The sequence below is a fragment of the Delphinapterus leucas genome, chromosome 11, assembly GCF_059928025.1.
Source record: "Delphinapterus leucas isolate spDelLeu-1000000601 "Yukka" chromosome 11, BTC_Dleu_Yukka2, whole genome shotgun sequence".
NCBI lineage: Eukaryota > Metazoa > Chordata > Mammalia > Artiodactyla > Monodontidae > Delphinapterus > Delphinapterus leucas.
Genome location: NC_143139.1, coordinates 66016027 through 66033375, shown reverse-complemented (window position 1 = coordinate 66033375; position 17349 = coordinate 66016027).

Below are 17349 nucleotides of genomic sequence, written 5' to 3'. Positions count from 1 at the left end.
CTAATACATTCTAACACCCCCTTACTGAGATGATCCACAGTTCCCCATGCAGCTTCCCTCTTTGCTTCAGTGAATAATAAACCCAACTTGTTCAATTATAGATGTGTTTCTGGTGGTCTTTAGCTGAAGGGCAAGGATAAAGGCAGTGCAATTGCTCAACCAGATTCTAGGAAAACAATTTCATTTATACTACTATTTTCCCAAGTGAGAAAAATTTTAAAAGAACTTTTTCAGCACATAAAGCTTTGGGGTGTTTGGGGGAATCTATTTCGGTAGGAGAAGAAAACTACCATTTGAACTCCTCCGTTTTGCTTTTGCCTTCACAGATCATGTAGGCTCTGTTCACACATATTTCTCAGTGTATCCTTAAATTTTGCTTGCCTAAAAGTGTGAGGTTCTGAATATCATGAATTCCATCTTGTTACAATGACTGTCACACATGGTTTAGTAAAAGTTCTGGTTCTATATATTCTTACACTCTTCCTACCCACAATGGAAGAAGGAAAAAAAGAGAGTTAAACTGGTGTGTGCTACCTGCCCAATTTAGCTGCTAAGTGTCACCCACTGTTCTTTTCTTTCTCGCCTTACGCCTATGCTGCAGTCTGAGTGATCAAATTAAAAGATAGGCCTAATTAACTGTAAGAACTTTATGAGCTTCTAACTAGAAAATCTGCTTCTTCTGGCTCATTTTGTTTCCTCACAGAAAAACTGCTTTATACTTACAGCTTATTACTGTTTGATAAATTTTTTCTTTTTTTTTTTTGCTGTACGCGGGCCTCTCACTGCTGTGGCCTCTCCCGTTGCGGAGCACAGGCTCCGGACGCACAGGCTCAGAGGCCATAGCTCACGGGACTAGCTGCTCCGCGGCATGTGGGATCCTCCCGGACCGGGGCACGAACCTGTGTCCCCTGCATCGGCAGGCGGACTCTCAACCTCTGCGCCAGCAGGGAAGCCCTGTTTGATAATTTAAACAGTATTTGCCTGCACACACATATACACATTCAACTAATTTTATTCTAACACCTCAATTAGTGTGCCTATATCCTATGGCTTGAAACCCCGCTTTCCCTCGATGTGGTTGCATAGCAACATTTGCAAGTTGTGAACAACAAAATGCCTTATTATTGGGTTCTACGAGAGAGATTTCCAAGCCAGGAGTTCCATGAGTAAATATATTTTTCTTATACTGTGGTGGAAGCATATTTAAAGAGGGAGGATTGGAATCTGTGATCAATCAAGAGAAAAATAGAATTTACAGACACCAAAGAGAAATGTTGAGACAGGCTGATTACCAACTGGCTTGATGGGTTCAAAATTTTTTATCCTTTGTTGAGCATGAGTTTCAATGTTTGACTTGAGTTTCAAATGGTTTGAGTATAGATGTTTATTTTTAACATAATTAGGCTAATTCAGTAATATACTGAAGCAACAACCCTACTACATATGATGCCAGGTGCTCGCAGTAAAGATGTATCAGACACAAACACTAGTACAAAGAAATTTCATAAAATAGATTAAGTTCTATGTTTCATAACAGTTGATAAGCTTCCCCCAATTTTGGTTTACTCCTTGGATCTGACTGAAGGTAGAGGTCAGAAGGCTCAGGGCCTGAGGACCCTTCTCTTTTATTATAAGGATAGTTTATTCTTTCAGAATAAAACCTGTAAATCTGTGGTCTTGCTGTGGGAGGTCCAATCTAGAGAAATGCAGTTTGAAAATATGCACATTTTTTTCCTTATTATTCAAACAGGTTGCTATTTGTAGAATTCATAGTGTCAACAACCCAACTTTATATGCACTATCTGCCTAAATGTACCTAATTAAAATACACTCACCTCACACAGAAAACGCTCTGTTCCTGATTGCAGCACACTCGGGTGAACTTGCTGGTGCTGGACTTTTCATCTGGCTGCATTATTCTCTACCTTTTAGTCATTCTCTGTCATCTTATTCCTCTAATGTTTCTGAAGCACTTCTTTTCTGTGTGAGCTGCTTATTATTGTCTAAGTAGCTTCAGTTTGCTAAAATGTAGTGGTCACAATAACTATGTTCATCCATTCTGAATTCAGATCCTGTCCATTAAAATTGTGTTTCAAAAAATCGTTTGGTGTTAATGGACTACTGCTGATATTTTGAGACTGCGCTGTCGATGAGATCTGTGTTTCACATTTCATACTCAGGAAGATAAAAGAGCAATTCTCTTGTTGACTCTGGACCTAATGTCTGTAATAAAGTGTGATGATTAATTTTACATGTCAACATGACTGGGCCATGGGATGTCCAGATAGCTGGTTAAACCTTATTTCTGGGTGCGTCTGTGAGGACGTTTCTGGAAGAGATTAGCGTTTGAATTGGTGAACTGAGTAATGCAGATGACCCTTCCCAATGAGGGTGGGCATCCTCCAATCCACTGAGGGCTTGAATTGAATTCTGGGACTTCCCCAGTAGTGCAGTGGTTAAGACTCCATGCTCCCAATGAAGGGGGCCCAGGTTCGATCCCTGGTCAGGGAACTAGATCCCATGTGCATGCTGCAACTAAGAGTTCGCATGCCACAACTAAGGAGCCCATGTGACACAAGTAAGGAGCTGGCAAGCCGCAACTAAGGAGCCTGTGAGCCACAACTAAGACCTGGAGCAACCAAATTAATTAATTAATTAACTTAAAAAAAAAAAAAAAGAGGGCTTCCCTGGTGGCGCAATGGTTGAGAGTCCACCTGCTGATGCAGGGGACATGGGTTCGTGCCCCGGTCCGGGAAGATTCCACATGTCGCGGAGTGGCTGGGCCCGTGAGCCAGGGCTGCTGAGCCTGCGTGTCCAGAGCCTGTGCTCCGCAATGGGAAAGGCCACAACAGTGAGAGGACCTCATACCACAAAAAAAAAAAAAAAAAAAAGAGGCAGAGGAAGGTTGAATTCAGTTTTTGTCTGCCTGGAACATTGATCTTCTCCTGCCCTTAGTGCTCTGGATTCTCAAGGCTTTAGACCTGGAATCTATACGATCAGCTCTCTGGCTCTCAGGCCACTGAATTATGCCACTGGCCTCCTGGCTCTCCAGTTTGCAGGGCAGATTGTGGGACTTCTCAGCCTCTATTGGTTCTGTTTCTCTGGAGAAGCCTAATACAAACCTCTAGGATGGAGACCGTATAAAATCAGTTTTCTAATGGAGGGAGAGTATAAGTAATATTCACTGAGCTCCTACAATGTATCAGTGTCTATTCACACACTATTCTCACTAATGCTTATAGCACTAAGGTGGATATACTGTGTGACTCTTAATGGATGAGATAACCACATTTCAAAGAAATTGAGAAAATTGACCTATGTCACAGAGCTAAGTAGTAGCAGAGGTGGTATTCAAACCTGTCTGCCTGACTTATGAAACTCATTCATGCCACCCCATTTTGAGGTTCAGAGAGCTAACATTTATTGATTACCTGCTGTTTGTCAGACACTGGCTGAAAGATGTATATATAGTTTATGTATAATATATTCTATAAGGTACTCTGGATGCAACAAAGAACTCTAAGCCATGGCTTCTAAACTCAAAGACCTTGTAATATATAAGGCGATTAACCGTATGAGGCAACAGTAAGGTGCCAGAGGAGTGGACATAGTGCTGTAGGAGCTGAGAGGAAGGACTCCATGAAAACGCTCAGGTCAGTCTGTAGCTTGATAACCAGGAAACATATGTTCATTTTCTACTTTTTGTCTAAAATATCAAAGAAGAATTTGTTGTTTTTGTCATAAATTGTGGGAGTTGCTTTCCACTCTATTTTTTTTTTATGACCTTTTGAATCTTGAATGACTGTGGTACAAATGGGTATGTCCCAGCTCTATCGTGTACTAGATGTGTGAGTCTGGGCAAATTATTTACCTCTTTGTGTCTAAGTTTCTCCATCTGTAAAATGTACACACTAACAATACCCAGTTTATGAGTTTGCTGTGTCAATTAAATAAGAACTTAGAATGCTTTGAAGTTATGTTATTAGGTACATACATATAGTGTAGTTTATAACTATAACATCTTCCTGTCAAAATCTTTCTTTTTATCATTCAATCACTCCTTATGCCGGATAACACTTTTACATATTTTTCTTTTGTCTATAAATTCTGTTTTGTTTTACGCTATTTTTCTTTTTATTAGTATTTCTTGTTTTTATTTGACAGCATCTGCTGCCCTTTTCTCCTTTATCCTTTCATCTGCATTTTGGGGGGGCCCATATGTTTTAGGGATTTAAAAATTACATTTATGGGCTTCCCTGGTGGCGCAGTGGTTGAGAGTCCGCCTACCGATGCAGGGGACAAGGGTTCATGCCCCTGTCCAGGAAGATCCCACATGCCGCGAAGCAGCTGCGCCAGTGAGCCATGGCTGCTGAGCCTGCGCATCCGGAGCCTGTGCTCTGCAACAGGAGAGGCCACAGCAGTGAGAGGCCCGCGTACCGCAAAAAAAAAAAAAAAAATTAAATAAATAAATAAATAAATAAATAAATAAATAAAAATTACATTTGTGTGCATTGTAATTATTATTTTCATTTATTTTGACCATTTTATTTTATGTTATTATTTCCTATGCTTACATTTTCCTTATGTGTTCTATTGGATTGACAGAGATTGCCTTAAGTCTTTTAATCTTTCTATTCATTTGAAAATTATGTACTTCCACTGAAATGAGATTATTTATTTCTTTTAAATGTTACCCTTAAAATTTTAACATATATATTTAAACAAGTTTAAAGAGATCCAAATTTCTGCATTTTCCCCAAAGAATATAACTGATTTAGAATGTTTTCTCTTTATTAACTCCGATCATGTCTTCCATGTTATTGTGATCAAATGTTTTTACTTCCGCCTTGACTTTATATCCCCTAAATTAACATTATTCTTATTTATAGTCATTGCTTTCTTGGTAATTTTCTCAGCATTAACAATTCATTAATCATGTTTTCAGCTTCATTTAACTTTCATTTTTACTCTCGATTAAAATTTGAATTTCTAAAGCTTATATTTGGAGAGGGCAGACAGCAGAAGCAAGAAGAACTACAATCCTGCAGTCTGTGGAACAAAAACCACATTCACAGAAAGACTGACAAGATGAAAAGGCAGAGGGCTATGTACCAGATGAAGGAACAAGAAAAAACCCCATAAAAACAACTAAATGAAGTGGAGATAGGTAACCTTATAGAACAAAAATTCAGAATAATGGTAGTGAAGATGATCTAGGACCTCGGAAAAAGAATGCAGGCAAAGATCGAGAAGATGCAAGAAATGTTTAACAAAGACCTAGAAGAATTAAAGGACAAACAAACAGAGATGAACAATACAATAACTGAAATGAAAACTACACCAGAAGGAATAAATAGCAGAATAACTGAGGCAGTAAAACAGGTAAGTAACCGGAAGACAGAATGGTGGAATTCACTGCTGTGGTACAGAATAAAGAAAAAAGAATGAAAAGAAATGAAGACAGCCTAAGAGAACTCTGGGACAACTTTAAATGCAACAACATTCACATTATAGAGGTCCCAGAAGGAGAAGAGAGAAAGGACCTGAGAAAATATGTGAAGAGATGATAGTCGAAAACTTCCCTAACATGGGAAAGGAAATACCCACCCAAGTCCAGGAAGCGCAGAGAGTCTCATACAGGATAAACCCAAGGAGAAACACACAGAGACACATAATAATCAAACTGGCAAAAATTGAAGACAAAGAAAAATTATTGAAAGCAGCAAGGGAAAAACAACAAATAATATACAAGGGAACTCCCATAAGGTTAACACCTGAATTCTCAGCAGAAACTCTACAAGCCAGAAGGGAGTGGCATGATATACTTAAAGTGATGAAAGGGAAGAACCTACAACCAAGATTACTCTACCCAGCAAGGATCTCATTCAGATTCGATGGAGAAATCAAAAGCTTTATGGACAAGCAAAAGCTAAGAGAATTCAGCACCACCAAACCAGCTCTACAACAAATGCTAAAGGAACTTCTCTAAGTGGGAGACACAAGAGAAAAAAAGGACCTACAAAAACAAACACAAAACAATTAAGAAAATGGTCATAGGAACAGACATATCGATAATTACCTTAAACGTGAATGGATTAAATGCTCCAACAAAAAGACACAGGCTTGCTGAATGGATACAAAAACAAGACCCATATATATGCTGTCTACAAGAGACCCACTTCAGACCTAGGGACACATATAGACTGAAAGTGAGGGGATGGAAAAAGATATTCCATGCAAATGGAAAACAAAAGAAAGCTGGAGTAGCAATACTCATATCAGATAAAACAGACTTTAAAATAAAGAATGTTACAAGAGACAAGAAAGGACACTACATAATGTTCAAGGGATCAATCCAAGAGGAAGATATAACAATTATAAATATATATGCACCCAACATAGGAGTACCTCAATACATAAGGCATATGTATACATAACATGACAGCTACAAAAGAGGAAATCAACAGTAACACAATACTAGTGGGGGACTTTAACACCTCACTTACAGCAATGGACAGATCATCCAAAGAGAACATTAATAAGGAAACACAAGCTTTAAATGACACAATAGACCAAATAGATTTAAGTGGTATTAATAGGACATTCCATCCAAAAACAGCAGATTACACTTTCTTCTCAAGTGCGCATGGAACATTCTCCAGGATAGATAACATCTTGGGTCACAAATCAAGCCTCAGTAAATTTAAGAAAATTGAAATCATATTAAGCATCTTTTCTGACCACAACACTATGAGATTAGAAATGAATTACAGGGAAAAAAAACGTAAAAAATAGAACATATGGAAGCTAAACAATACGTTACTAAACAACCAAGAGATCACTGAAGAAATCAAAGAGGAACTCAAAAAATACCTAGAGACAAATGACAATGAAAACATGACGATCCAAAACCTATGGGATACAGCAAAAGCAGTTCCAAGAGGGAAGTTTATAGCTATACAAGCCTACCTCAAGAAACAAGAAAAATCTCAAATAAACAATCTAACCTTATACCTAAAGGAACTAGAGAAAGAAGAACAAAAAAAACCCAAAGTTAGCAGAAGGAAAGAAATCATAAAGATCAGAGCAGAAATAAATGAAATAGAAACAAAGAAAACAATAGCAAAGATCAATAAAACTAAGAGCTGTTTTTTTGAGAAGATAAACAAAATTGATAAACCATTAGCCAGACTCATCAAGAAAAAGAGGGAGAAGACTCAAATCAATAAAATTAGAAATGAAAAAGGAGAAGTTACAACAGACACCGCAGAAATACAAAGCATCCTAAGAGACTACTACAAGCAACTCTAAGTCAATAAAATGGACAACGTGGAAGAAATGGACAAATTCTTAGAAAGGTATAACCTTCCAAGACTGAACCAGGAAGAAATAGAAAATATGAACAGACAAATCACAAGTAATGAAAGTGAAACTTTGATTAAAAATCTTCCAACAAACAGAAATCCAGGACCAGATGGCTTCACAGGTCAATTCTATCAAACATTTAGAGAAGAGCTAACACCCATCCTTCTCAAACTCTTCCCAAAAATTGCAGAGGAAGGAACACTCCCAAACTCATTCTATGAGGTCACCATTACCCTGATACCAAAACCAGACAAAGATACTACAAAAAAGAAAATTACAGACCAGTATCACTGATGAATATAGACGCAAAAATCCTCAACAAAATACTAGCAAACAGAATCCAACAACACATTAAAAGGATCATACACCATGATCAAGTGGGATTTATCCCCGGGATGCAAGAATTCTTCAAGATACGCAAATCAATCAATATGATACACCATATTAACAAATTGAAGAATAAAAACCATATGATCATCTCAATAGATGCAGAAAAAGCTTTTGACAAAATTCAACACCCATTTATGATAGAAACTCTCTAGAAAGTGGGCATAGAGGAAAGGTACCTCAACATAATAAAGGCCATATACAACAAACCCACAGCAAACATCATTCTCAATGGTGAAAAACTGAAAGCATTTCCTCTAAGATCAGGAACAAGATGAGGATGTCCACTCTCACCACTATTGTTCAACATTGTTTTGGAAGTCCTAGCCACAGCAATCAGAGAAGCAAAAGAGATAAAAGGAATCCAAATTGGAAAAGAAGAAATAAAACTGTCACTGTTTGCAGATGACATGATACTATACATAGAGAATCCTAAAAATGCCACCAGAAAACTACTAGAGCTAATCAATGAATTTGGTAACGTTTCAGAATACAAAATTAATGCACAGAAATCTCTGGCATTCCTATACACTAATGATGAAAAATCTGAAAGAGAAATTAAGGAAACACTCCCATTTACCATTGCAACGAAAAGGATAAAATACCTAGGAATAAACCTACCTAGGGAGACAAAAGACCTGTATGCAGAAAACTATAAGACTGATGAAATAAATTAAACATGATACCAACAGATGGAGAGATATACCATGTTCTTGGATTGGAAGAATCAGTATTGTGACAATGACTATACTACCCAAAGCAATCTACAGATTCAATGCAATCCCTATCAAATTACCAATGGCATTTTTTACAGAACTAGAACAAAATATCTTAAAATTTGTATGGAGACACAAAAGACCCCTGAATAGCCAAAGCAGTCTTGAGGGAAAAAAATGGAGCTGGGAGACCTAAAAGTAAGACTGGACACTATAAAACTCTTAGACGAAAACATAGGAAGAACACTCTTTGACATAAATCACAGCAAGATCTTTTTTTTTTTTTTGGAAGTACGCGAAGATCTTTTTTGATCCACCTCCTAGAGAAATGGAAATAAAAACAAAAACAAATGGGACTTATTGAAACTTAAAAGCTTTTGCACAGCAAAGGAAACCATAAACAAGACGAAAAGGCAACCCTCATAATGGGAGAAAATATTTGCAAACGAATCAACGGACAAAGGATTAATCTCCAAAATATATAAACAGCTCATGCAGCTCAACATTAAACAAACAAACAACCCAATCCAAAAATGGGCAGAAGACCTAAATAGACATTTCTCCAAAGAAGACATACAGATGGCCAAGAAGCACATGAAAAGCAGCTCAACATCACTAACTATTAGAGAAATGCAAATCAAAACTACAGTGAGGTATCACCTCACACCAGTTAGAATGGGCATCATCAGAAAATCTACCAACAAGAAATGCTGGAGAGGGTGTGGAGAAAAGGGAACCCTCCTGCACTGTTGGTGGGACTGTAAATTGATACAGCCACTATGGAGAACAGTATAGAGGTTCCTTCAAAAACTAAAAATAGAATTACCATATGACCCAGCAATCCCACTACTGGGCATATACCCAGGGAAAACCATAATTCAAAAAGACACATGCACCCCAATGTTCATTGCAGCACTATTTACAATAGCCTGGACATGGAAGCAACCTAAATGCCCATTGACAGACTAATGTATAAAGAAGTTGTGGTACATATATAAGATGGAATATTACTCAGCCATAAAAAGGAAAGAAATTGGGTCATTTGTTGAGATGTGGATGGATCTAGAGACTGTCACACAGAATGAAGTAAGTCAGAAAGAGAAAAACAAATATTGTATATTAACGCATGTATGTGGAACCTAGAAAAATGGTACAGATGAACTGGTTTGCAGGGCAGAAGTTGAGACACAGATGTAGAGAACAAACATATGGACACCAAGAGGGGAAAGTAGGGGTGGGGATGGTGGTGTGATGAATTGGGATTGACATGTATACACTGAAGTGTATAAAATTGATGACTAATAAGAACCTGCTTATAAAAAAATAAATAAAATAAAATTAAAAACTAATACTAGGGCTTCCCTGGTGGCGCAGTGGTTGGGAGTCCGCCTGCCTTTGCAGGGGACGTGGTTCGTGCCCCGGTCCGGGAGGATCCCACATGCCGCGGAGTGGCTGGGCCCGCGGGCCATGACCGCTGGGCCTGCGCGTCCGGAGCCTGTGCTCTGCAACGGGAGAGACCACAACAGTGAGAGGCCCGCGTACCGTAAAAAAAAAAAAAAAAAAAAAAAACTAATACTAAACTTTCTTTGGGTTATTTGTATGGAAATATGTTAATATAAATGTTTCAGACATTACATGAAATTCCTAAAAATCTTGTATGTTCTAATAAGTCATAATTCTAGTTATTACTTTAAAATGGATACCTCAGAAATAACTAAATTTCCTTGTCAATTGCATTATTATGAACTTTCATCAAACCTTTAACCGTGGTCATTTTTAAGTCTTTTGTCATTACAGACAGTGCTGGGTGTACTCTGATGCCTTAGCAAAAATGTTCCTGTAAAAGGGTTTCATCTTCAAGGAATTCATGGAAAAGGCTCTGACAAGTACAGACTTCTGGTAACTGACTATATTGCTGAACTGAATGAATAAGCATTTTCAGAACTCTAATGGAAAACTGATGAATTCATAAAAGTGCTAACAAAAGATCAAGGTGAAAAAAATTAATTATATGGGACTGAGTGAACTGATAAGGATGATTATATTTTTGTAACTTTCTGTTTGAATAAAATAAATAAATAAATAAACGTATATTTGGCTCTTTTCCAAGTCTGCTTGGATTTTTCTGATTGTATTTGTTATTTTTATTTAGGTTTTCTATTCCCTTCTATATACACTTAATCATTTAAGTACCCTTAGTATTTTATATAAGATTGTTCTATTATCTGAAGTCTTGGGGGTCTTATCTGCTGTTTATAGTATCTGCTGATTTTTGCTCTCAATGGATAGTTTCCTTGTGTGCTTTCTAATTTTGGACTGCTCATCCTTTGCAGGCAATCGTCTATTGCCCGGACTTGGGGTGTATCCTTTAAGAATGACTTTTGCATTTAATTCTACCAAGAGTCTTAAAAATTTATCAGCCACTGGGCAAAATTTTATATTAATTTCAAGCTTTGGAGATTTGGATTCAGCAAGTGATGGGAATTCAAACACCAAACTTGGACTGAGGTCAGGCCTGTGATCACAAATTCTGAGCACAGGTTTCTTTTCCTCTCTCTTACAGAACCAGACTAGGAGAACAGATATGCTACCTTTTCATTTTCCTCTCATGGGTGCATTTTCATAGCTTTTCATTTTGCATGAAGGTGCCCCCTGTGAGGATACTAGTTTTATAGGGGAGGGGCAAGGGCTCAAGGCAGGTAATCCATAAGGCTCTTTGGTTAGAGCAGCAGTACATTCTACCCATGCACAGTACCAACTTGGTGTTTACAGTTTTGAATTTTAGTTTACTCTTCATGTTTGAATTACTCATTTTTTCAAATTTCCTTGAAATGTTGATATTTTCTTCTGACCTACTATGTATTTAAAAATGTTTTTTATATCTACTCAATGTCTTATGGGTTTTGTAGTTTGAGGGCTTTTAGATTTTCTACTTTACCATATTGCAAGAAATGCATTTACATTAATGGGCAGTAGAAAGTGGATTCAAAAAGCAGTAGAGTTTATAATGGCAGTGATGAGGATAGTTCTGTCTTCTTATAGGACATTTTCCACATTGTATCCATGCCATCCTTTCTAAATCACAAACCTTATTATACCATTGTATAAAAACCCTTTAGTGATTTCCCATTGCTCTTGGCATAAATTCTAATTCTCTTAGCGTGTCTTTTACTAAATGAATTTCATTATCTGCCCTGTACTTGCCCATCCAGTTCTTTCCTTCTCATGCGGTTTTTTTTGTGCCACTAGAATGAATTTCCTTAAGTTCTCCAAGTTTGTTGTTTTGTTTTTCACATCCAGCCTTTTTACCACACTGATCCCTCTGCTTGGAACACAGATTCTTTCTCATCTCTCCCCTTCACCTCAACTCCTTTGATAATTGTCTAATTTTTCAGGATTGAATTTAAGTACCACTTCCTCCAAGGAGCTTCTCTTGACCCTCCCTCCCCACAATTCATTTCTATTACGTGCTCTTATAGCATCCTGTACTTCTTATTTCCTCTATTATGTCACTAAAAAACATTTATTTGTACTTGACTGTTCATTGGTCTTTTTTGCTAGTCTCTAAATTCCATGACAGTAGACATCCAAATTATTTCATCATTATTGATTCTCTATATTCTAGCATGATATATTGTAGGCAATTAGGAAATATATGCTGAATATTTCAAACTATAACTGTCATGGTTATTATCATTTTCAATAGCTATTATTTATGTGCCTAGTCCTGGGGAGAAATTATTGGCATTATGGTGTTATAAGGAAGCTTTAATTTGGTTTTATTTATGAGAGCATTTCACAAATAGAAAATGACCATTCCTGTAATCCTAAATATCTACTTTGTGAGGCTGTGTATTCAGATCTATCAGACCAACTAGAGAACATCTTGACTATGGTGACTGATTTCAAGCAGGATATCAAATGGGTCATTTTGTGGAAAGAGTCCTTGATGATGATGCTGGCACAAAGGCAATTAAGTTCACTAATGTATTCCCCTGTGGTTGTGCCATGTATGTTGGCATGAAGAGTAGGAAAAGCTTTGGAATTTTTCAGGGTAGTCTTTCCCCCAGGTATGGACATCACAATTAGTACTTATTGAATTACCAGATGGCAAACACGGGTGAAGAGAAGTCCAGACAGATATCGTGGAGTGTGTTATGGCTCCAGGTAAGGCTGTGGCATCATCAGAAAAGGTGTCCATGGACCTTCATGGAAAGGACCTATAGACAGAAATGCACATACTGAAGAATACCAGTAATGGAATATGTTTATGGGTGCAAATAGGAGTTCATGCGGATATCAGCGAATCAATTAGGCAACTAGATCAGTCTGTGTTGCTGGCAGGTGAGGAAGATGAGGTTCAAGGTAGGCTGAGTGATGGTGAATTCCTCATTCAAAAATAGGGCAAAGTCTATTTTTAGGGACTGACAGTTCCAGCACAGTCAGGTATTCTTATTTTTTAGGTTAGATACCTGGCTTAAATATCTAGCTTTTAGGTTAGATGTCTAGGTTTATCAATAGTCTTGCAGTTGAGATACACAAAGAACAGCAAATAGCATCTTTGTCACCACTTAACTACACAATTCATGGAGTGTTAAGTTGTGGCAGTTGGTTGCATTTGTTATATTGTGACATACCCACTCTCTTAGTAAAGACATCTCACCTTAAATGTGGTTCTTGGTTTTATTATCCACAAGGAGTGAATAGTTGTGTTCTGTTGGACAGAGCTCCTTTAAGAATCACATGCATAGGAATAAGAGCCAAAATTTAGAGCTCTTCTGGGCTTCTACAGCAGCCATGGTCATTTAGGTCTATCAATCTCAATCACAAGCAGCTGAGAAAGTTTTCAAAGTGAAATTTGAATTACAGACACTGGAGAATATATTATGCTATCAGGAATCATTGAAATGATGAAATCTTCTTCAGGGGATGTGTGAAAATGACTAGGTGATGTCAAAGATGGAAAATAAGAACCAATATTAAGAACCAGTGATTTTTGGAATCATTGAATGCTCTCATTGGTAAGTGCATTACTAGAAAACTAATTTTTTCCAGAAATGTTTGGACTCCCTTTAAGGAAGTATCAATACATATGACACTCAACACTAGGAAAATCAAGTACATCTTTCTCAGCTCTTATAAGCAAATGATACTGACACAAATAGCCCAGGATTAACAGGTGGAAATAAATTTTTTGAGTTGGGAGTATGTGAGTGTATTAAGTTGTCATTCAGAGATCAGATTATTCCTTGGCCTAGAATCTTCTGTGTGTGTGTGTGTGTGTGTGTGTGTATGTGTGTATGTGTGTGTGTAAGTGGGTACATTTCACAGGCCAAAAGTCACCACTGGACATTCAAATGTTCCAATGATTTTTGTAAGGTGTATTATTTTGTTTCCATATAATGAACCCCAGCTTATACCAACTTATGGAAAAAAATATTGGAAGGATTCTGGGAGAGGTTTTAGAGTCCAAGGTGTAGCCAAACATCAGCTTCAGGAAAGCAGGAATCGGATAATTCTGGGGTCCATAGGTACTGATTCAGGGGATTGAATGTCATCAGGATGGTTTTGTCTGATTTCCTAGATCTTTTATCTTGCCTTTCTTCTGCGTTTTGGCATGCAGGTGAGTTTTCTATGCCCAGGAGCAGGGGAGGGGTGTACATGACGCCTAGCAGTATCTAGGACTTCTTGCAGCTTAGTCATTAGGTATTAAAACTCTGTGTCCCACATTCTGTTCCAGTAATTAAGAAGCCCAGGGAAGGGCTTAGACTGGTTAGGTGTGTGTCCTGTGACTGCCCCACAGAGATGGAGGTTGGATCTCACTGGAAACGTATGTTTCTTTTATTGTGAATTTACTTTTACTCTGTGACCTTCTCCCTTCCCTTTAACTCCGGCTGCTAAACATGATCCACCCATCATTTGAGGGTGGGGGATGAGTTGTCCTGGAACAGAGAAAAAGTACACATTTTTACTTTTAAAGTTAGACAAAAAGCCATGATCCAGAACCTGAATGCACGTGTGGGAGAGCTCTTGCTAAACCAATTTTTATAGTTGCAGTTCTGAGGTCTCATGAGAGAAGGGTTGCAGAAGAAAGAAATTGCTGAGAATGAATGATTTCACTGGGAAGGACCCTCATGCTTTGCCTCCCATTCTGGTGTTAGTTCTAAGCTGGGTGGTAAAAATCATCCCCCTCTCTGAGTTTGGGAGATTAAAGCAGACATTCCCCCTGGTTGCCTGGGTGGCAGAATGGCACATCCATCTGATAACCATGGTGTGGGAAAATAGAACTGGAACAATTGTATCAGATGCCCGGGCAGAAGAGGGTGTGGTAGGCTCAACAAATTGATGTAAACCCTTTTACAAGTGAGGTGTTCCAGAAGCAGATGCTAAGACAGAATTTGGGGTGCAAGATGTTTATTAGGGGTTTAAAATCTTTGAAAGGAAGGAGGGAAGAAACAGGATAGGATAGGATAAGTCTGTGTTACAGTCTTGGCCAACCTCATGGGAAGCTTTGGAACAAGAATTGCCAGTCAGTTTCCTCGACTGGCTGAAATGGCTGGGTCTCTATCTCCCCACCTTGCTCTTCACTGGGTATAGACCATCCAGCAATATGTGTGACCTCAGGCAGGACAGCTCACTGAGTCTGAGACTGACTGAGAAAGGGTTGACAGCTAGAGACTGTCTGCTGACCATATTCCCTACATCTGGGCCCCAAACCCTCCCCTGAAACGAGATTTGGGGATGCATCTTTTATCATCACATACTCTCAAAGGACAGGGGAAGCAACCATTGTTTTCTTTTGCATCTGAGAATGATGAGGACCTAAAGGATCTTTAAAGTGATAACAATGATACAGAGCAGGAAACAACCATGGGTTATGCGGCTGTTGACGTAATGAGAAGGCAGAATTCTTCCGCAGTTGCCAGTGTCATAAAAGGAACATATCAAAAGACCAAGCAGGAATTTGAACTTCAACAGATGAGAAAATAAAACATTCCTGCTTCCTACCTCTCCCTCCAACCTCCTACCTCTGTGTCATGGTGTTGTGTAAGCCTTCTTGAATTTATGTCATTCAGGGAGAGGGTCTGAAATAACTGACTTGGAGATGAATAAGATTATGCTTTTCCATCAAGAAAAGTGTTGATTCAAAATGAAGATGAAGGTGAGTTACAGAAAAACAAAAACTTTAGTCTGTGTATCCAGGGACATGGCCTTGAAAATTCATAACCACCTCAAAGTAATTGAAATAAAACTATTAATAAGCTCTTGCTATTTACTTTAATTAGGAGAATATGGATGGTTCTCAAAGTGTTTGGTTAAATTGGAACTATGTTTTATAAGAAATCAGTGACTGCCTTCAAAATGTTTTATAATTTTCGGTCTTACATACTTACTTGGCAAAAGTACAATTTACTGTTGTGATGTTATTTGAATACATGCCCACCTCACAGCCATTTCCCACTGTATAACCTCATTCTGGAATGCTCTTCAACAACATCTTATTCCTCTGTATCATTTTGTTCCTTGCTCAGATGTCACTTGCTCAGAGACATTCCCTGGCCAAATTATTTATAATATTCCTTTAACATGTTTTAACTTTCTTCAACTCTTTCCACTGTCTGACATTATATTCTTTGTTTATTTGTATGCTGACCCCTCACAATAAAGGAAACTCTGTGAGGGCAGCACATTTTTTTCATCATCCTTATATTTCCAGTTCCCACCGCTGTTATATGCTCAATACATGTTTATTGAATAAATGAATCAATGGTATTTACATATTTGCCAGTTCTGGAAATTCACTTAAACTGCATCTATTGGGGAAAATTATGCAAATTATTTTTCTTTAGATATCTTTCTATATAAAATACTTCTGTATCCATCTAAAATAATGCCTCTGAAATTTTAAAATATGAAGGCACTAAAATGGCCTCATTCTGAATGTATTTTCAAACAGTATTAAATTGGAGCTTCAAATACATGTCTTTCTAGATTGCTGCATTAGAACGAAATATTGTCAAATGCAATATTAGATTGGTATTGCTAATCAGACATTTGTATTACTAGGATTCCTGCCCATAGCAAGATCACAGTCTGTTAAACAGAGGTCAGACACTTTTGGGTACAGCTCAGCAGTTGCTGTCCTTGGGGAAATGGCCCTGGGGTCAAAGGCAGACACTCAAGTTTTCCAACTAAGATTTGAAAGAAAAAAGTGCTTTTTTTCTTTTTCTCCCCCTTCATCTTCCTTGTCCTCCTCCTTGTTCTTTGTTCTCCTTGCCCTCTTCTTATTCTTCTTTTTCCCCTTCCTTCTCTTTCTCCTCTTCTTTCTTTAGTCCTTTTGTGAAGAAACCTCACTGGGTGGAAGCATGGAGCTAGTTTTACCAGAAAAGAGCAACAGAAAACAAAACTTAAAAATAGCATGGCTGGGCTTCCCTGGTGGCGCAGTGGTTGAGAGTCCGCCTGCCGATGCAGGGGACACGGGTTTGTGCCCCGGTCCGGGAAGACCCCATATGCCGCGGAGCAGCTGGGCCCGTGAGCCATGGCCGCTGAGCCTGCGCGTCCGGAGCCTGTGCTCCGCAACGAGAGAGGCCACAACAGTGAGAGGCCCGCGTACCGCAAAAAAAAAAAAAAAAAAAAAAAAAAAAAAAAAAATACCATGGCTGTTTCATGATATTAATGCTACCAGTCTTAGAAAGTCTTTTTGTATTTTTAGAATTTCTACAAATTGAGAGGAGAAATGACAAATGGCATCAGGGGATGTAGATACATGACAGATTGTCAAGACTTGTCCAGACAGGACAGTTGGTGCTTTATTTCACTGTAAAAGTCTTCAGCTCATAAGAAGAGGACCAGTGAAGAAAGTATTCTAGAATTAACTGTG